The sequence below is a fragment of the Leopardus geoffroyi genome, chromosome A3, assembly GCF_018350155.1.
Source record: "Leopardus geoffroyi isolate Oge1 chromosome A3, O.geoffroyi_Oge1_pat1.0, whole genome shotgun sequence".
Taxonomy (NCBI): Eukaryota; Metazoa; Chordata; class Mammalia; order Carnivora; family Felidae; genus Leopardus; species Leopardus geoffroyi.
This window is the reverse complement of record NC_059336.1, coordinates 31,992,628-32,014,339: the sequence shown is the minus strand read 5'-3', so window position 1 is coordinate 32,014,339 and position 21,712 is coordinate 31,992,628. Positions and strand designations below refer to the sequence as shown.

The window sequence follows — 21,712 nt, the reverse complement described above, 5'->3', positions numbered from 1 at the left end:
GACAGAGAGAGACAGAGCATGAACGGGGGAGGGTCACAGAGAGAAGGAGACACAGAATCCCAAGCAGGCTCCAGGCTCCGAGCTGTCAGCACAGAGCCTGACACGGGGCTCGAACTCACGGACCGTGAGATCATGACCTGAGCCGAAGTCGGACGCTCAACCGACTGAGCCACCCAGGCGCCCCAGTTTTTTATTTACTTTAAGAGACAGAGAAAGAAAGTGACAGCACAAGCTGGGGGGGTCAGAGTGAAAGAGAGAGAATCCCAAGTCAGCTCTGCTCTGTCAGCACAGAACCCAGGGTGGGGCTCGATCTCAAGAACCATGAGATCATGACCTGAGCCAAGATCAAGAGTTGGATGCTTAACTGACTGAGCCCCTAGAAACAAATGTTTTATTATTTTTTAAATTGCTTAATGTTTATTTATTTTAGAGAGAGACAGAGCACAAGCAGGGAAGGGGCAGAGAGAGAGGGAGACACAGAATCCGAAGCAGGCTCCAGGCTCTGAGCAGTCAGCACAGAGCCCAACGTGGGGCTCGAACCCATGAACCACAAGATCATGACCTGAGCCGAAGTCGGCCGCTCAACCTACTGAGAAACAAATGTTTTAAAAGTCTTTGCGGAGTGACTGGTGCAGGAATTCTCTCTCCCGCTGAGTGAGAGATCAGATCAAATGGTGAAGGATTTGAGGAGCTGTGGTTGCACGGATCTTCCATAGAAATCTGAATTTCTGATAATGTCAAAACATGTGGAAAATCATAATACTTCCTTATGTGGCATGTCCTATTTGGAATACTTCTATTTCTTTTCCTTGTTATGAGAGACGAATGGAACAAAATTTTCGAGGTTTGCCTTTGCAATCAGCTCTGCTTTTAGTAGGCTACTCAATATACTGTCGGTCTCCACACAAAAACACAGATGAATCTTACAAGCACCCTACAGAGCAAAAGAAACCAGACACAAAATGGTGACATGCCAAGTTACTTCATTTATATAAAATTTTAGAATAGGCACAATTAATCACTGATGGTAAAAATCAGAACTCCCTTGCTTGCAATTCTCTAACACTAGCTTTCCAACAACAATTTGCCAGGGAGAACATATTTTCAAATTTCAAACTCTGCCTCGCTTCGGAGGTTTCTTAGTAATAGGGTTCAACTTCTTTATGGGAACACTCCAGGTTCCAGGGAAAATGGAGCTAACTGCCTGTTGTCTCCAAAGTGCTGGGTGGATATGGTATTTCCTCTTCCAGAACCTCTTCCTAGTTCTTGTAGATCAGTGTGTCCTCCTAATCCCTGCCTTACCTCCTCTCCAGGACAGACTTCCTTCCAGAGTCTCTCCACTCCAGTCTGCAGTGTGGACTGGCACAGCCAGAAACCAAAGTAACAAGGGGCTATGGCAGTACTGGGAACACAGGAAGATCTGCAGCCCTGAATACCAACCGGGCAGAACCTTAGGTTCAAATCACTTGCTGTCTGAAACACTGTCTCAGTCTGCGTTCTCCCCAAAGCAGACCCTGAGACTGTAACAGCACTGCAGCCGGTCTTAAGGGTTAATTTGCTTCAACTTTGTGCACTCCTTGCCAGCAGACCTAAGTCCCTTGATCTGTGATTCCCTTACTTTGACATTTGCAGCCCACTGGCCTTGAGGAGCGAAGGACCAAACTTTCCCAGAAGATAAGGCCTGACTACATGCGAAAACAGCTGCCACGGATGCCAGCATGTGTCTTCAGGGTCATGTCGACATACGACTAACTGCCCAGATCCTGCACACAACCTCCCGCCCTTTCCCTGTAAAACCGTCTGGCTCCTGCTGGACAGGGGAGGGGGTCTTTCAGCTGTTAGTTCACCACCTTCCCAGGTTCATGAATAAAACAAGTTTCCCTTTCCCACTGTCACTTATCTCTCAAGTATCGATTTTGAGCGGCAAACAGCTGAACCTTAGTCTGGAACCGGTTCTCTGCCCGCTAACAAAACAGGGTCTTGGGTGCAGGTTGTTAACATCAGGAAGCTCAGTACAGGGGAGAGGGAAAAGCCATGAAAGAGTAAATGAATAAGCAAGTCATAACTTAGGGCAAACTGGGTTCAGTTCTACTGGGAACCTCCTAAGAAACTGGGTAGAACATGCCTCAAAAACACCACGCTGAGGGAGCTGGGGGTTGTATGCACTGTTAACGGACAAAACGTCCATATGACCCCCAATTCTCATGTTGAAGCCCTGGTCCCGAGCATAGCTGTATTTGGATTTGGGACTGGATGGAAGTAATTAAGGCTAAATGAAGACATAAAGGTGGGGCCCTGGTCTGATAGGATTAGAATCCTTCTAAGAGGGTTTCCTCTTAGAGCCTGCTTACCTGCTCTGTCTCTGTCTCTCTCTCTCTCCCTGTTCCTCTATGTACATTTGCTGAGAAAAGGCCATGTGAGGGCATAGGACAAAGGCAGCCATCAGCAAGTCATAAAGAGAGCCCTTACCAGAAATCAAATTGGCCAGAACCTTGACCTTGAACTTCCAATGTTTGAAATTGTGAGAAAATTTTTTTTTTGTTTTTTTGAAAAATTTTTTGGTTTGTGTTTAAATAGACTTTCCTGTCTCTAAAATTTCTGTTTTTTAAGCCACGCACTCTGTGGTATTTTGTTATAACAGCCCAGTGCAGACTGAGGCATGCACTATCTTTCATTCTCAATGATTAAGGGTTGCTGTTGAGCTCACTGAAGGTGGCTTCAAGTGGGAAATTTTGTAAAAGTATGCAAAACTTTCCATCCTGGCTGCCAGTGAACTCAGAGGTTAACCAAGGGAATATGGAAAAGCCACACAGTATCTGCTATACCATTGTTTCCAATCTTTGACTTAGAAATGCTGCTGCATTGACTATCCTTGTACATATGCCATTTTGCAAGTGTTAAAGAATAAACTAGGGACAAATTTGTACAATCAAATGGCGTGGGCATTGTAAACTGTGATTGATATGACCAAATTATTCTCCCAAAAGATCATATCAATTTATATTCCACCTGCAATGTCTGTTTCTGTAGCGCCTCTCTAACACATTTTATCAGACGTTTTGATCTTGCCAGCAAAGTAGGTAGAACACAGTGTCTCATTGTGATTTTTCACTTGTAAACTTCTTTTGAATCAGTGTAGTAGAGTGTGAGACAAAGGTAGGGGAAGGAAATTTTCCTGCTTCATTGGCAACCTTAGTTCATGTATCATTTCTTCACTGAGGGCATGGATCCGTCAGCAACCTCAAAGATTGTTGTGTCTTTGACTGGGTTGGGGCAGGAAGGAAATCTCCCTAAGTATACTCTGGTCCAGGTATCACTTGATCTTGGAGGTAGCCATGGTAACAATGACAACAGCAACAAAGGCAGCAGAAGTAGTTTCAAAGCATCAAAGGCCTTGGTGCAGATTAAAGCCCAGGAAACACAGTGAGGGTGGGGTTGAGGAGTGAGTGCACATGCCACGCCAAAGCTATGTTTGTGAGCTAGCCTAAGTTACTTCAGCCCGCTGCCAGAAGAGATGAGATCAGAGACAGAGATAAGGCATGTGTGCTGTTACCTTGTTCCTGTATTTTTGTCTCTGCACTGGGTCCACAGTTAGTTTGCCAGGCTTCATCAAAGACACTATATTCTTTTAAAAGACATAAGGACCATAACATTCAAGCAGTTGAAAAACATTATTTGTTGTCACCTCCACTATTCCTATAAACAAATCAGAAATGGGATGGCCATATGGAATGCTGGGGAGATCATAAGGCTCGTTGTGGGGAATTTAGCAGTAGAAAAATTTGGGAGAAATGGGACCTATGGACCGAGGGCTATATATGGATAGAGCTATACAGTGAGAATTCCCTCACAAAAGTTCTGGGCTAAAGGGGCGTCTGGGTGGCTCAGTTGGTTGAGCGTCCGACTTCGGCTCAGGTCATGATCTCACAGTTTGTGTGTTCGAGCCCCGCGTTGGGCTCTGTACTGACAGCTCAGAGCCTGGAGCCTGCTTCGGATTCTGTGTCTCCCTCTCTCTCTGCCCCTGCCCCATTCATACTCTGTCTCTCTCAAAAATAAACATTAAACAAAATTTTTTTAAAAAGTTCTATGCTAAAAAATTATGCGATTTTGCTTCTGGTAGGTGTGGCCAGGGAATTCAAGCTAACTCTTGTACTGTGCACAATTTGAAAGCAGGTTGGTATATGAATATACATTTAAATCATCAATGAGTTATCAACAGAGTAAAGAATTACTGAGCCAAAATCTAAGGTAAGGCAATAATCTAGAAAGGTAAGCGTGGTGCTCAGAACTATTTTTGCCTCTAGATCATTTGTTGATTTGAAAGTAACAGCTACAGGACTGAGCTGTGATTTTGACAGCGTCCAAGGGTGAGAAGAACAAAAGTCAAAGCTCAGAGGCTGCCCAAGGAAAGAAGAGCAAGTATAAATAAACATTCAATGTACGAAACAAAAATAATAATGTCTTGGGAGGTCTTAAAAATATAGAATTAAAATATAAAGAGAAACAATCAGTTTAATGGGATGATGGGGATTGGGTGTTCAATGATTTCAGATTTGCAATAACAAAGTTAGGCTATTTTAAATTCAAGTTTGGTTGTATTTTTTTCTTTTTAAGATCTTTTTATTTTCTTATTTTTATTTTATTTTTTTAAGTGATCTCTACACCCAGCATGGAACTCAAACTTATGACCCTGAGATCAAGAGATCCATTCTCTACCGATTGAGCCAAAAAGGAGCCCAAGTTTGTTTTGTTTGTTTTGTTTGTTTGTTTTGTTTTGTTTTTAATGTTTTTACTCATTTTTGAGACAGAGAGAGACAGAGCATGAGCAGGGGAGGAGCAGAGAGAGAGGGAGACAGAATCCAAAGCAGGCTCCAGGCTCTAAGCTGTCAGCACAGAGCCCGATGTGGGGCTCGAACTCACACACTGTGAGATCATGACCTGAGTCGAAGTCGGACGCCCAACCAATTGGGCCACCCAGGCGCCCCCCAAGTTTGTTTTTTTATTTTTTTTAATTTTTAAAATGTTTTTATTTATTTTTGAGACAGAGAGAGATAGAGCATGAGCAGGGGAGGGGCAGAGAGAGAGGGAGACACAGAATCCGAAGCAGGCTCCAGGCTCCGAGCTGTCAGCATAGAGCCCAACGCGGGGCTCGAACTCACACACCGCAAGATCATGACCTGAGCCAAAGTCGGATGCTCAACCCACTGGGCCACCCAGGCACCCCATCAAGTTTGTTTTTTTAAAGTAAAAGTGTTTTTATGGCTATAAGGACACATACATAAAAATCAGGGAGCAAATCCAATTTGGTTTGATTAAACATTCTTTCAAAAAGACACAGACTTGTTATGTATAGTCTTGTCAACTTTAACATCCATTATTAGGAATTTGGGGATGGGATAAAAGACAAATAAGACTTTAAAAAACAAACAAACAAACAAAACCAGAATATCGGAATACATGATAGACCATTCACAATCACCAATTAACATACCACCTAAGCAGCCTAACAGACAAAGCCCAAGCTGACCTTGAATCCTGTTCTTTCCCCTTGATGCCAACCCTTCCCTGACTTCACATTCTCTAGAGACACGTCCCCATACTAATTAAGGGATTATATTCAGTTTCTCTTCAGAAACTTGTGCTATTATAGAAGTCTGTTTTTAGTGACACACAAAGCCGCAGAGAAGCCCAGAATCTCTAGGGCTTTTGGGGGGAGAGTTGACTTGCCAGATATCAGTGGCATTTCTGAGCCTACTGCCTGCTTATTCCTGGAAGTCTGGGTGGTGTTGCCAGCCGGGGGTATCTTATTCATTCTGTCCTCCCCTCTCTGATGCATGCTTTTTTCCATGCTGATCACATTACAGGGGTGTTCTAGTTTGGGCTAACCTTGAATGACTTAGGTTCTTTTGCTAATACAGAATCGAACAATTGGTTTGCTTCCATTCTGATTTACCTGTTCCCATCAGGAGAGCGGATCATCAGAAGGACACCTACAACATATAGTGGGAAAGCCAAAAGACCCCTCTGTTTTCAAGAAAAATGGCTATGTCCCAGCCCGTGTGCAACAGATCGCCCGCACCCCCAAAATTTGCATGTGCCATGATAATGTGCACCCTTCCTTTTTCAAGGTACCGAGTTGATTCAGGCAAACATCATCTGATGACAGGTAACTGCAGTTGGAAGTTGTCAGCTACTCCTCAGCTTACCACATAAGGGAGTAGAATTGTCTCATTCCCAAGCTTTCTGGAGCTTCCCTTGACATCTCAGAACAGTTGGCCTCACAAGCTTTTCCTCCCTTTGCCTTTCGCCCCTGTGCTCTAAGCACTGTGTGCACTTGATGCAACCCACTTGCCCATGGTCTTCTTTTTTTGTTTTTAAGGTGTATTTGTTTATTTTTGAGAGAGAGAGAGCGCTCGAGCAGAGGAAAGGCAGAGAAAGAGAGGGAGACACAGAATGTGAAGCAGGCTCCAGTCTCCGAGTCGTCAACACAGAGCCTCACATGGGGCTTGAACTCATGAACTGTGAGATCATGACCTGAGCTGAAGTCGGACGCTTAACCAACTGAGCCACCCAGGCGCCCCTTGACCACGGTCTTCTAATATCCCCTGCCACCCCTGTTTTTCCTAGGCCAAGTTCTAACAGTCAGGTTTAGGGATCTCTGTGAAACTGCAGCTTGACAACAGGTGGGAAGGTGACTTATTCGGTAACATTTCCTGTATGGTTCTCTTTCCCCACAGAAATCCTTCGAAATCTTTCTGGTGGGAAAAACATTTAGTCCCAAACTCTGGTCAAGGTGAAGTCAAATTTTTAGAATGATAGTTCAAGATTTTTTACTGAATTCAGGATACAGTTAGATTTGTTCATCTTTTCTGAGAATAATTTATTGAACTAATTACACTGTACAAATCACTTTAGGATTAAAAGAAGCCAGAGCACCTGGCTGGCTTAGTCAATGGAGCATGCAACTCTTGATCTCAGGGTTGTGAGTTTGAGCCTCACATGGGGTATAGAGATTACTTAAAAATAAAACCTTTTGAGGGGGGAATGCAAGCTGGTGCAGCCACTCTGGAAAACAGTATGGATGTTCGTCAAAAAATTAAAAATAGAACTACCCTACGACCCAGAAATTGCACTGCTATGTATTTATCCAAGGGATATGGGTATGCTGTTTCAAAGGGACACATGCACCCCCATGTTTTAGCAGCACTATCAACAATAGCCAAAGTATGGAAAGAGCCCAAATGTCCATCGATGGATGAATGGATAAAGAAGGTGTGGTATATTTATACAATGGAGTATTACTCAGCAATCAAAAAGAATGAAATCTTGCCATTTGCAACTACGTGGATGGAACTAGAGGGCATTATGCTAAGCAAAATTAGTCAGAGAAAGCCAAATATCATATGACTTCACTCATATGAGGAATTTAAGATACAAAACAGATGAACAGAAGGGAAGGGAAGCAAAAATAATATAAAAACAGGGAAGGGGACAAAACATAAAAGACTTAAATTTAGAGAACAAACAGAGGGTTGTGGAGGGGTTGTGAGGGGGGGTGGGCTAAATGGGCAAGGGCATTAAGGAATCTACTCCTGAAATCGTTGTGGCACTATATGCTAACTAATTTGGATGTAAATAAAAAAAAAATTAAGTATTATGTTGAGAAATGAATACATAAATAAATTAATTAATTAATAAAAACTGGAAAAAACTTTTTTTTAATTTTTTAATGTTTATTCATTTTGGAGAGACAGAGAGACAGAGCATGAGTGGGGGAGGAGCAGAGAGAGAGGGAGACACAGAATCCAAAGCAGGTTCCAGGCTCTGAGTTGTCAGCACAGAGCTCGATGCAGGGCTCTAACTCCCGAACTGTGAGATCATGACCTGAGCTGAAGTCAGATACTTAACCAACTGAGCCACTCAGGTGCCCCAAAAATAAAACCTTAAAAAAAAAAGAAGTCAAGAAGAGTTTGGTCGGGTAATGTAGCATTGATTTAACGTCTGTTGGTTGTCACCAAATAGTAGTGATATTGCCAAATCGTTAATAATAAATTGATTCAACTATACTCTGAATAAAATCTGTATTGCAATCTTGTAATAAATGGTGTGCATCCACACATGGTATATAACTAACATTTATTACTATATATATTACAAGACATGATATACAATACAAAGTTGTTATGGCAGACTCGAGAACCATGGGTCCATAATAGAAGAGAAAACCAGAATTCAGAGGTAAAAGGATGCCAAGGACACAAAGAGTCAATTTTTAAACTTTCCTATTTTTTAGTCTTCCTGAGACAGTGCAGCTGTAGAGGTGGATTAACCCACCAAGAATGTACCAGCACGAACTGCAGGCTTTCCAGCAAGGATGCAGCCAACAACTGTAATATCATCTTCTTTTCACCGATTAGGTAACCGATAGAGAGGTTAAGTAGATCCCCGAAGGTTTTACACCACGAGTCGGTGACAAAACCAGGAACAGAACCAAGTGGCATGCAACACTGAGCGGGGATGTGCCAGGTACCTCTTCTGTGAATTGGCAGCCTTGCAATATTCTGAATATGAGCCTTTTTTTTTCAACCATCTGTCACCACACAACACTATTTTAATATCATTGACTATATTCCCTATGCTGTATAATGATTTATTCCTTCCGTAGCTGGAGTCTATACCTCCCACACTTTACCTAGTTTACCCATGCCCTCTACCCCCTCCTTTCTTGCAACCACCCATTTGTTCTCTGTGTTTATGGGTCTGTTTCTGCTTTGTGTTTGTTTATTCGCTTGATTTTTTTTAACTTAAAAAATTTTTTAAATGTTTATTTATTTTTGAGAGAGCACCAGTGGGGAAGGGATGGAGGGGGGGGGAGTGTGGGGGAGTGGGGACAGAGGATCCGAAGCAGCCTCCGTGCTGACAGCAGTAACCTAATGCGGGGCTTGAACTCATAAACTGTGAGATCAAGACCTGAGCCGAAGCCTGATGCGCAACCAACTGAGCCACCCAGACGTCCCTGTTTTGTTTTTTAGATTCTGCATAGAAGTGCAATTCTACGTTTGTCTTTTCTCTGTATGACTTATTTTACTTAGCATAATACCATCCACATTGTCACAAATGGCCAAGATCTCATTCTTGAATATGACTTTTTTCATACATTCTGAATGTTAATATAACCCTTTGTTTTTTGGAGTGTTCTTCTCCAGAGACTGCCATTTTTGTATACAGGGAAAAAAAAGCACATAAAACCCACAGGCAAGGGCTTTTTCTGAAGGCACAGCTCTTAGGAGTAGAAAGACTTCAGCTAAATCAGTCCTGGCCTCCCACACCAGTGTTTGTCCTGGTGAAATCAGATTTAAAGTTAACTCAGAATCAGCCCTAAAGGTTAAAAAAAGAGAGAGAGAGCCCACTCACTGCATTTCGTTCTTCAACAGTGCAGACAGCTTATGGTCTGAAACCAATATTACAGGAAAGCTACATTCTAGTAGAACCACATTTTTTTTAACTCCTGTCTATGCCCAACGTGGGGCTCAAACTCACGGCCCTGAGATCAAGAGTCAGATGCTCTACCAACTGAGCCAGCCTGGTGTCCTTAGTAGAGCCGCATTTAAGAAAGTTGTCCCTTCCAGGGGTGCCTGGGTGGCTCAGTCAGTTAAGCGTCCAACTTCAGCTCAGGTCATGATCTCGAGGTTCGTGAGTTCGAGTCCCACGTTGTGTTCTGTGCTGACAGGTCAGAGCCTGGAGCCTGCTTCAGATTCTGTGTCTCCCTCTTTCTCTGCCCCCCCCACCCCTGTGCTCATTCTCTGTCTCTGTCTCTCAGAAATAAATAAACGTTAAAAAAAAAAAAAAAAAAAGTTTTCCCTTCCAGCTAGCGTCACAGTCCCTGTCCTCATGTGTACTATCCTAGGCACATGTGAGTACTGATAAAATGTGGGTGCATTCATGTTGTGGTAAGCCCAGTTCCTTGTCACTATGTCCTGCATCTCTGTGATTCTGTGTGTGGTACCCAAGTGTGCTCAGAGTTCAGTAGGTTGCTGCAGACTGAGATTCATAACACTCAACCTTTCCGGATCTCAGATGGCTGAATTGCGGCCTCTACCCACCCTCTGGGGATCCTCTCTTCTTCCAAATGAGGAAGCTGCAAGGAGGCACCTTCTAGCTTGATTATATCCCAAGTCAACCATCTTCCTCAGGTATAATGAGCAACAAGCCAGCTGAGAGAAATAACTGGGAGCATGAGTTTTGCAGCAGATCTGGGTTCGAATCCAACCCCTGTCACTTACTAGCCATGAGACATTGGACAAGTTACTTAAATTTCTCCAGGGTCCTGGTTTGGATTCCCTGGAAACAGACCTTGAGGCCCCTAAGAATTTTCCCAACCACAGGGCAAGGGAAGTTGGTTCTTTATCAGCAATTGATGGAGGGCTGCTTGGGGGCAGGGAGAGCATTGATTCCTTGGCCCTTCTGGTTGTTTCCCTTCCCTACCCCTGCCCCCATACGAGTAGAACAGACTCTGGCAGCTAGAGAAAACCCTCAGGCAAATAACTGTAAGTGTGGCAGTTGAAAATCTAACCCTGGGCCCAGAAATGGTAAAGCGCAAGGGGAGATAGCCAGAACCCAGACTGTATATGCCACACCCAGCTGCATTTCCACTATCTCTAAAACCCGCCTCACAGGGCCTGCGCATAGTGGCCCTTCAGCCTATAGAAGCTCTACTATTACAGCAAGAATAGGGTGGGGTAGTTGCAAGAAGTGTGGTGAACCAGATAATTACCTCTCCAAAGAGGTCCACATTGTCATCCACAGAACCTGTCAATATACGACCTTACATGGGAAAAAAAAAAAAAAAGGGACTTGGCGGATGTGATTAAATGAAGGATCTTGAAATAGAAAGGTTATCCTGGATTATCCAGCTGGTTTCAATATCCTCCCTCCTTGTAAGAGGGAGGCAGGAGGGTCAGAATCAAAACAGAAAATGTGGCTTTGGAAGCAGTGGGGCCAGGAGCCAAAGAATGCAGGCAGCTCCAGCATCTGGAAAAGGTGAGGAAACAGAATCTCCCCTGGAGCCTGCAGAAGGAACACAGCCTTGCCGATCCATGGTGTACTTCTTTTAAATGAATTAAACAAGGAGGCCTTTTGCTGGGTGGTCCTAATACCTCAGCAGTCTGCTGTAAACAAGCCAAAAGCTAAACCTGTACATGCCTCAAGGTTAGAGAATTGAAACCAATTGCAGTCAGCTAGTCTCTCTCAAATAAGTCAAATGCTGAAGTCATAGCCAATCAAATGATGTTCTTGCTTGCTTCCACCTTGGCTTTGTAAAAGACTCTCAGTTCCTATCGGTACAACGCTTCTACGAACTTCTGGTTTGGCACGGCTCAATTCGAATCCATTTTTGCTCTAACTCTTAACATTTCAATATGCCCCACGTTATCTTTCCTGACCTGCAGAGCCATAAGATGATAAATCTGTGTTGGTCGTAGCCACCAAGCTTGTGGCAATTTGTCACAGCAGCCATCGGAAACTAATACAGAAGGGTACACCAGGGATAAGAATAACTAACAGGAGGGGTGCCTGGGTGGCTCAGTTGGTTGAACATCTGACTTCGGCTCAGGTCAAGATCTCACGGTTCATGAGTTCGAGCCCCATGTCGGGCTCTGTGCTGACAGCTCAGAGGCTGGAGCCTGCTTCGGATTCTGTGTCTCCCTCTCTCTCTGCCCCTCCCATGCTTGCACTTTGTCTCTCTCCAAAATGAATAAACATTTAAAATTAAAAAAATTTAAAAAGCTAACACACAATAATATTTCCTATGAGCTGGCACTAAGTGCCATAAGTATCTTGACTCCTTTCATTCTTAAACCAACCATAATATATTTGCTACATGGACTGTAATTCACTTTGCCATGTTAAATGTCCTTTTATACCTCTTCTTTTCTATAGCTTAATGATAAAAAGCTTTACATTAATGTTATCATTATGGGTTTCCTAATGCACTCAACCAGTTCTCTTCTGGGAAAATATCTGATGGCAGAAACTTCCTCTCCCTGACAACCAGAGAGTGGAGGCTGACACAGTTCCACTGGAGGCAGGTTGAATAAAAATTGGCCTCGGTGCCTTTAAGTCCCCCTGATTACAAACAGATGCTTTTTATCCTTTGCAGTTTGGTCTGGCTTAGTAAAGCTATTAATCATTAAAGGAAGGGTCCATGCTACTTTCACAGTAGAAGGTGCAGCTTGGGCTAGAATCTTCCTTCCATCATCTCCAGTGATGAAGTTTCCAGATTGAAGCAATGGAAATATCAGTGGTGTGGCATTCCTGGAGTTCATTCTCTTGGCTCCCCAGGGAAAGCTAGACTTGGCTTTGGGTTGTTGCAGCATAAAGTTTCTCACTCAGCAGGAAAATCCACCAGAGACTCAGGCCAGCAACTGTATTGCTGTGAATATAAAAGCACCATGCATATAACAATGAAAGGTTTTGTATTATGGGAAAAGTCCTGGAGCTTGAAGAAAGAACTTCTGTTAATTTGCAGGTCAGTATGCTATTATATTAGACCTTCTCTCTCTCTCTGTCTCTCTCTCTCTCTCTCTCTCTCATTGTTTCCCACTTATTTCTAAATAGTGTTACAAATAAAGGGGGGGGGGGGGCGGGAAGGCAACTGGGCTACCATTTCATTAAGAAAGAAAGAATTATTAACAGCAAGGCTTTGAGGTACAGATTAGGAAACTGTAAAGAGAGAAACAAAGGTTTGTTGACTATAAATCTTCCTTGGGTTTTATGGAGAATTCAGATTCTTGAATCTTGAATTCTCACCTGGATTATTGCATGGTTCTCCTACCTGTTACATCAGCTACCTTCCTTTTTCAGCTGCAAATTCCTCAGGGTAAGCCCCCAGTCCCCTTCCTTTATCTTTGATTCTCCCAGTCCCAGGTGGTTCCAAATGCATAGAAGGCATTTGCTGTTTACTGAGTGGAATGACAAGCTGACCTACTGTATATATTCATACATGAGTAAATAAAGGTCACATGTTGAATTATTCCAGGTGGTAGCTGAAAACCCAGCCCAGAGTCTGAGTGAGCTCAGGGACCACCTTGCTGTGATCTCTGAGCCTTACCCACCCCTTTCTCCAGGACTCCCCAACAGCCCTACTTCGGTGACTTCATTCCCCCCATGCTTAGTTACGGCAGTGCAATTCAGTAAGTATTTTTCGTGCTCTGGTGGAGATGCTAAAGTATGATGATAGCCACACCGTTATGCAGTTCACAGCCTGCATGAAAATGCTCAACTCCAACACTCAAATGACACCGCAGCTGTATACTGGTCCACTCCATGGTGTTTCTGCCTCCACAGGTAAACCACTCCCAGAACACTAACAGGAAAGATGGGTCGGTTAAAAGGAGGAGAGCAAAACAAAGGAACGAGGACTAGTGACACAGGAAATCCTACCATGGAAGGGATTGACCTGGAATTCAAGGGGGAAGGAAAAACACTTTCTCCTTAAACCCAAAGCATCTTCAAGGTAAAAGCGGCTCTTTCTGTTTCCAGGGAAGGCTGAATGAAGGTCACTGAAGATGGGGGTGGGGTGTGGGGGCATTTGTGAGGCCCGGGGGCAGTAGCACACGGTAATTGTAACGGATGCTCTGGCGTCTTGTCAAGATCCCCACTTCAGGACCAAGATACTCACCCCCTCAGTTGCCAGGAAGGTTGGGCCCTGGTGGCTGCCTTGACCAAGGCTGCATGACCTTCCTGGGGGTAGCCTGAGTGAAAAGACTGGTTGTCTCAAGTCAAAACAACTCTGAAGGCCCACCCAGCTCCAGAGCTCTGAGTGGGTTTGCTCGAGGCCTGTAGAGTGACAGCATCACAGCCCAACTTCCCAAGCTGCCCGAACCTTCCTCCCTTTCTCCCTCAAAGGTCTTATGTCCCCCCAAAAGCACTCCTCACTGGACTTCCTCCATGCAGCTCTTTATCTCAGAGTCAGCTTCCCTGAAACCGGAAGGAGGCTGCCAGCGGTGCTAAGTGTGGTAGGACCCTATTCTCAGCTCTGCCAGCACCTGGGGGAGGGACAAGTTTTCATAAGACAATGGCTGCACGCGACATCTCAGGGGACAGGGGGTGAGATGAGAAAAGTCTTCTGAAAATCTACGTCTCCGCCTTCTACCTCACCTCCCTCTGGTACGTAGGTTAAAGGATGTCTGCATTAGCCAACAAAGAATGTGTGACCCCCCTCGAAAGTCACCAGGCATCTGTTGTGTCTAGGCCAAGGCCCTGGTGTCTTCCTCTGGGCTCACGCCTGCTATCTCATGTGTCTTGGTGCACCCTCTTTCTGGAGTCCGCTGTCCTCATGTTTCCCTTGGCACCTAAGTAAATTCCCAGGGTTATTGCCAGAATTCAAATAAACAACCCTGACCTCAGCCTGAACTAAAGGGGGAAAAAAAAAAATAACCTCAGATAACCTTTTCTCCTCATTTGAGGAACACCGACCTTTCCAGCACATGGCCCGATAGGACTGTGTCGTAAGATATTTATATTCCCTACTCACAAGTCTTGAACTAGAACCTCATAACCAGCCAAGAAGGACATGCCAGGCCCGGTGATTTATGTTGTGGTGCTGACAGATCTCGTAAGTGGGAGATGGCCTGTCTGACATGGGCACCTGCCAACCAACTAGATGCCAGCCAGTCCTAACAGATGCCTGTAAACAAGCTGCACTGGATTGTACTGGCAGGGTTCTACCCTGCAGAGCCCTGCATCCCTGACTCTCCTCCGTAAAACATCAGTGGTGGGTGCTGTTTTAGCCGGGTTCCTCCAAAAAAGCGCAATCTGAGAGAAGGCTGTGCGTGCAGGTAGTCTTGTTTGGGAGATGATCCGAGGAAGCAGGAGTGAGGGGTGGGGAGAACGAGACGGGGAAGGGGGGAAAGCCAACACACAGAGTGTGTTAAGGAGCTGGTTACCGCTGTGGGCAACTGAGGCTCAATACCACTGGACTGGGATCTTCTTCTCCTTTTTTAAAATGTTTATTTATTTATTTTGAGAGCGAGAGAGAGCATGAGCAGGAGAGATGGGCAGAGGGAGAGAGAGAGGAAGAGAGAGAATCTTAAGCAGACTCCACGTTCAGCTCAGAGCCCAATGCAGGACTGGATCCCATGACCACAAGAACATGACCTGAGCCGAAATCAAGATCAAATCCGATGTTTAACCAACTGAGCTACCCAGGCGCCCCAACCACTGGAATCTTCTGAAGAACCATGAACAAAGCACATCAGAAGTGTTCCACCAGAGGATGGAGGCTGTGGCAGTTAACCCTTGATTCCATCTACCATTAGATGAACATTGCTCCCTCCCTGAGTATTAACTCTCTTGCACTTTCTACTTAGCTGAATTTGCCTAAGTGATCTTCCACTGTCTTAGAGAAAGCAGAGAGCTGTTTCTATGGAAACTTTATAAAGGATGCTGGCAAAGCATTCAAACTGACTATCAAAGGTGTGCTAAAATCAGGTGAGTTGAGAAGATGTGACATAGGACATCACAAACATTTGCTACAAATGTTTAATAAAGGTACGAGGGGTGCCTGGGTGGCTCAGTCAGCTAAGCAACCGACTTCTGCTCAGGTCATGATCTTATGGTTCGTGAGTTCAAGCTCGTGTCGAGCCCTGTATTGACAGCTCAGAGCCTGGAGGCTGCTTCAGATTCTGTGTCTCCCTCTCTCTCTGCCCCTCCCCTACTTGCAGTCTGTCTCTCTCTCTCTCTCTCTCAAGAAAAAAAAAAAAATATATATATATATATATGTATATATATAATTTTAAAAAGGTACAAATGAAGTGCACAAAGATGGGTGCCCACACCCCTTTAAATCTTAAATTATGAGAGAGAACATATGCTTCCTGTCTTCCCAGCATTCCTTCCTTTGAGGAGTCACCTTTATCTCATTGTGATTGTGTTTGTTCTATGTGGTATGCAGAGTAATGGACCCCAGAGATATCCATGTCATAATCCCTGGAACCCATAAATACATTAGATTATGTGGCAAAGGGGAATTAAGGTTGTAGAAAGAATTAAGATCACTTATCAACTGACTTCAACGTGGAAGATGACCCTGGATTATCCAGTGAGCCCAATGTAATAACAAGGGTCCTTTTTTTTTTTTTAATGTTTATTTATTTATTTTGAGAGAGAGAGAGAGAGAGAGAGAGAGAGAGAGCATGAGCAGAGGAGGGGCAGAGAGAGAATAAGAGAGAGAATTCCAAGCAAGATTCATACTGTCAGCACAGAGCCCAACATGGGGATCAATCTCATGAACCATGAGATCATGAACTGAGCTGAAATGAAGTCACTGACTGAACCACCCAGGCACCCCTCTTTTTTTTTTCCTAAATCACAGGGGTCCTTATAGGTGGAAGAGGGAGATAGAACTTGAACCAGAAAGATGACAGCATAACATGGATGCTATTGGCTTTGAAAGTGAAGAAATTAGGCACAAGCCATGACGTGCAAGAGGTCTCTGTAAGGTGGAAAAGGCAAGGAAATGGATTCTCCTCTAAAGCCTTAGAAAGGAAATCAGGCTGGCCAGCACCCTGATTTTAGCCCACAGGTTCCCATTTTAGACATCTGACTTCCAGAACCATAAGGTAGTAAATTTATGTTATTTCAAAGCACTAGGTTTGTGATAAATCGTTATAGCAGTGATGAGAAACTAATGCACCCCATCTGCTTTGATGAGGCCTACTGGGCCAATTTCTCACCCCATGGGTGGGATCATGACCGAGTCATCCATCTGCCAGGCCACAGTGATTCATTCAAGATCAAGCCCATGATCTAGGCAAGACCAGGCCTCTCCCAGTGCTAATGGGAAAGATACATCCTTAACTGAGATATGCTATGGCCTCCATTGTCCTTCCACTTATAAAGACCCTGTGATTATACATGGACCACCAAAATTGTGGCAAAAGGGGTAAAAGCCTGGAGGATGTCTGCTTGTGGGAAGGTTTCAAGAGCCTAGCCTGGAAGCAATGCACTTCACATCCACTAACCTTCTGTTAACCAGAGCACAGTCCCGTGGCTCTGCTCCACTGCAAAGGAGGCCGGGAAAAGTGGTCTGTAGGTCCAAGGAAGAAGAGGAAAAGAATTTCAAGAAAAGCTAGGCATTTCTGTCTGATAAGCTTGCCCTGAAATCCCTCCATTTCTAATCTAACTGAAATTTATATTCATCCCTATATTCACCATGAACATAATTACTTATTTGAATATGTGTGCTCAAATTCTACTTTTCCAGAAAGAGCCCATGGTGACCACCTTCTCTTCAGCTCCTAGATCTAGAGTATTGGGTGTCAATTTTTTTGTTTTTACGTGTTTATCAAGGAGGAGAGAAGGGCAACTGTTGAGGGTAAGAGAGTGCTATCAGAAAACCCGAGGCATTTTTTCCACCCACACATGCATTCCCCCCACAGATAGCATATCTGTTCCCAAGGAAACCTGGCTCTGACTCAATGAGGCTCAGTGCCAGGGTTAGCCACAGCTGTTGATGGGGAAGAAGGACCGAGAACTATTGATGTGCGTTTATCACTCAGGCATGCAAATCTGGTCGGAACTTTTACTTGTACGAATTTATTATCAGATAACTTTGTATAATGCCACAAGTCAGATCATGACCCTTTGAACACAGTCATGTTCAATAAAGCCAGCTATAACTGCAACTAAATACATGTCAGATTATACTTTTTACCCTTTCTTTTTTATTTTTGCATGGACTCACGGCAGGCCTGGTAAAGCGTGGGGACCTCCTTCTTAGAATAATGTTCTGAGGGACACCTGGGTGGCTTGTCGGTTAAGCATCCAACTCTTGATTTCCACTTGGGTCATGATCTCACAGTTCGTAAGATTAAGCCTCACATTGGGTGCCACTCTGACAGCCTGGACCCTGCTTAGGATTCTCTCTCCCTCCCTCTCTCTTTGCCCCTCCCTGCTCGCTCACTCTCTCAAAATAAATAAACTTAAAAAAAAAAAAAAGAAGAAGAAGAAGAAGAAGAAGGTTTTGAAATTCATAAAACAGAATACATAAGGTTGCAAAGGAAACCAATTATACTGAAATGCACTTACCAAAATATTTAAAAATAAATATGTTTGTTATATATGCTTCTTTATTAATGCATGAAATATCACAATCTAATTGCAGATCTGGAAACCAACGTTTTGGAGTAGTGATGAGTTTGCAATCTGGAAATCTCTGTGTATTTTACTAGGGATAAAGTCATAATTCCTGCCAATGGCACTGTGATTTGTTTCCCATATTCATCATTAAAAGAAAAGGACAATTTTAGTTCAAAGTTTGTGAAAATAAAAGTAACTTTTTTTCCTATCCAAGTTTATGGACCTTCTGAATCTTACCCGTAGACTCCTTAGGAACCATGGACCCCTAGATTCAAAAGTCCCTATTGAAAAGCAAGGCTACATTTTTAAACACAGACTACAGAGGTAACTCATACCTGCCACCTCACCTTTTTGGCCTCATGCCCACACTGGACCCATTTTCCCCAGGTACTCTATCCTTGAGCACGGCCAGCTAATCAACATTCACCCTCACTCAGCACAACAAATCTAGCATTTATCATTATTGAGGGCTGACCAGGCAACAAACCCCCTTTTTTTAAATTATTTTTTCTTTCCATTTAAGTTGCAGTAAAATATACATAACATAAAAGGTACCATCTTAAGAATTCTTAAATGTACAGCTCAATGCTATCAAGTATATTCATGTCATTGTGCAGCCATCACCGCCATGAATCTCCACAGCTTTGTTCATCTTGCAAAACTGAAACTATGTGCTATTATATAATAAGTCTCCATTACCCTTTCCCTCATCTCCTGGCAACCACCATTCTATTTCCTTTCTCTATGATTTTGACTGCTCTAGATAACTCATATTAAGTGGAATCATACAGTGTTTGTCTTTTCTTTTTAATGTTTATTTATTTTGAGAGTGGGCATGCACACACAAGTGGGGGAAGAGCAGAGAGAGAGAAGAGGGAGAATCCCAAGCAGTCTCCATGATCAGCGTGGAGCCGGACATGGGGCTCAGTCTCACAACCATGAGATCATGACCTAATCCAAAATCAAGAGTCAGACACTTAACCAACTGAGCCACCCAGGACCCCCCGTATTTGTCTTTCTTGACTAGCTTATTTCATTTTGCATGATGTCTTCAAGACACATTCATATCGTAGAAGGTGTCAGGATTTCCTTCCTTTTTAAGGCTGAATAATATTCATTTGTATGTATATATCACAATTTATTTATCCATTCATCTGTCAATGGACATTTGAGTTGCTTCTACCTTTTGGCTATTGTGAATAACACTGTTATGAATATAGGTATACGAATATCTCTTTCAGATCCTGCTTTCAATTCTTTGGGGTATATACCAGAAGTGGAATTGCTGGATTATATGGTAAGTCTATGTCTAATTTTTTCAGGAACTGCTATACTATTTTCCACAGTGGCTGTACCATTTTACATTCCCACCAACAGCATATAAGGATTCCAATTCCATCACGCCCTGTCCATACTTTGCTATTTTCTGGGGTGTTTTGTTGTTTTTGGTGGTGATGGTGGTTTTTGTTTTTTATAGTAGCCACAATAAATGGGTATGAGGTGGTATCTCATGGTGGTTTTGATATGCATTTCACTAATCATTAGATGAAGAGCAGTTGTTTTTTTTTTAATTTATTTATTTGTTTTGGGAGAGAGAAAGAGCTAGCGAGGGAGGGGCAGAGAGAGAGGGAGAGACAGAATCCCAAGCAGGCCCTGCACTGTCAGAGGAGAGCCCAACTCAGGGCTCGAACCCACAAACTGTGAGATGATGACCTGAGCCAAAATCAAGAGTTGGATGCTTAACCGACTGACCCAACCAGGGGCCCCAATGAACATCTTTTTAAGTGCTTATTGGTCATTCACGTTTCTTCAAGAAACGTCTACTCAAGCCCTTTGTTCATTTTTATTTAAGCTGTTTGTTTTTTTGTTGTTGAATTATAGGAGCTCTTTATATATTCTAGATATTAATCTATCAGATGATTTGCAAATATTTTCTCCTTTTCTATAGGTTGTCTTTTCACTCTGTTGATACATTCTTTGATGCACAAAAGCTTTTAATTTTTATGGAGTCAAATTTGTCATTTTTGTTTCTGCTGCCTGTGTCTTTGGTGTCCTATCCAAAAAATCATTGCCAAATCCAATATCATGAAGTTTTTGTCCTATGTTTTCTTTGAAGGGTTTTATCATTTTAGCTCCTACATTTAGATCTTTGGTCCATCTTGAGTTAATTTTTGTGTATGGTGTTAGGTAAGGGTCTACGATACCCTTTTAAAACATTATCTAATTTAATCCTTATGACAACCCAGTAAGATAGGTACTATACAGAATTCCCGTTGTATAAACATCACAAAGGGCAGTGAAGTCACTTGCCCAAGGAGGCACAGTGAGTGAGGAGATGGAACCAGAATTCAGTCCTGCTCGTCTGAATCCAGACCAAACTCCACTAATCACTTTACAACACTCTTTTGTGTATTTTTCATGCCTCTATGTGCATACCCATCCCCCTCTGTCTGGAGCTCCTTCTCCGGTTTGTGCCTGGTAACCTCACCCCTTGCAACAGATATTGTAGGTGTTCTACCCGTACGCCTGGGCCCCTACCGGTTCAGTTCATAGCACCCAGACTTCCAACTGCCAGCACCTGCAACTTTCCACAGTTGCTGGTGGATGCTTTCCGCAGTTGCTGGTGGGTGCTCTGGCCCTGGTGATGGGCCAGAAGTGCCAGCTAATCTGTGCTCCCAGAAAAAACTCTCAGTCAATGACCATAGGAGTTGATCATCTCGTCCTATTGTCCCTCGAATACAGCTGTTCTCAGGCATAGTCTAAACAGTTTCCCTGTACCTCCTTGAAGGACACAACCCTGTTTGCCTACAACTGTTCACTTGCTTGAAAACTCATTTTTATTGACTTCTTTCCTTTCCCTGTCTCACTTTCTCATTCCTCTGCTAGTATTTCCTGGGATTATCACCTAAAACAAGTACCTGCCCTAAAATCCTTGTTTCAGGGCAAGCTTCTGGGAGGAGTCTGACCTAACACAGTGTTCCTTCAAAGCCCTGCTGAAACTCCTCCTTCTCCAGGAAGCCTTCTCCACTGTCTTCCACAGCTGGCTGTTGCCGTCTCTGCCCGTGGCCTGGGTCACACTCCTTGAGGTCCATGTGGCTCAAATTGCCTTGCAGTGGTCAGTTTACACATCGGGTGTAGGTTTTCTATTGCTACTGTAATGAATTACCACATAGAGGCTTAAAACAACACCCATCTCTTATCTTACAGTTCTGTAGGCCAGAAGTCCAGGCATAGTTCAACTGGGTCCCCTGCTTAAAGGCTCACAAAGCTGCAGTCATGGTGCTGGTGAGGCTTCGTTCCCTGCTGGAGAGCCTGGGAATCAGTTGGCTTCCAAGCCCATTCAAGTTGTTGGCCAAGTTCAGTTTCTCTTGGTTGTAGAACGGGGGTCTCAGTTTCCTTTCTGGTTGTCAGCCAAGAGCCAGTCTCTGCTTCTTTGAGAGACTTCCTGTGTTACTTATGCTTTCCACATTCCCCTCCCCACCCCCACCCCCAGCCCAGCAAAGTAGGTCAAGTCTTCCTTACAGATTCAACATCTCCTACTTTTCCTTCTACCATGTCTCTCTGACTCCAGCTG

The 21,712-nt window shown here is 43.7% G+C and overlaps 1 long non-coding RNA gene across 1 annotated transcript; it reads left to right on the top strand.

Annotated features, from left to right (window-relative positions):
* Positions 1-11,715: 11,715 nt before the first annotated feature.
* Positions 11,716-19,425, top strand: LOC123579661. The gene is made up of 3 exons (XR_006702878.1): positions 11,716-12,526; positions 13,345-13,513; positions 19,380-19,425. It is a non-coding gene; the product is annotated as an uncharacterized LOC123579661 (long non-coding RNA).
* The last annotated feature ends 2,287 nt before the right edge of the window (positions 19,426-21,712 follow it).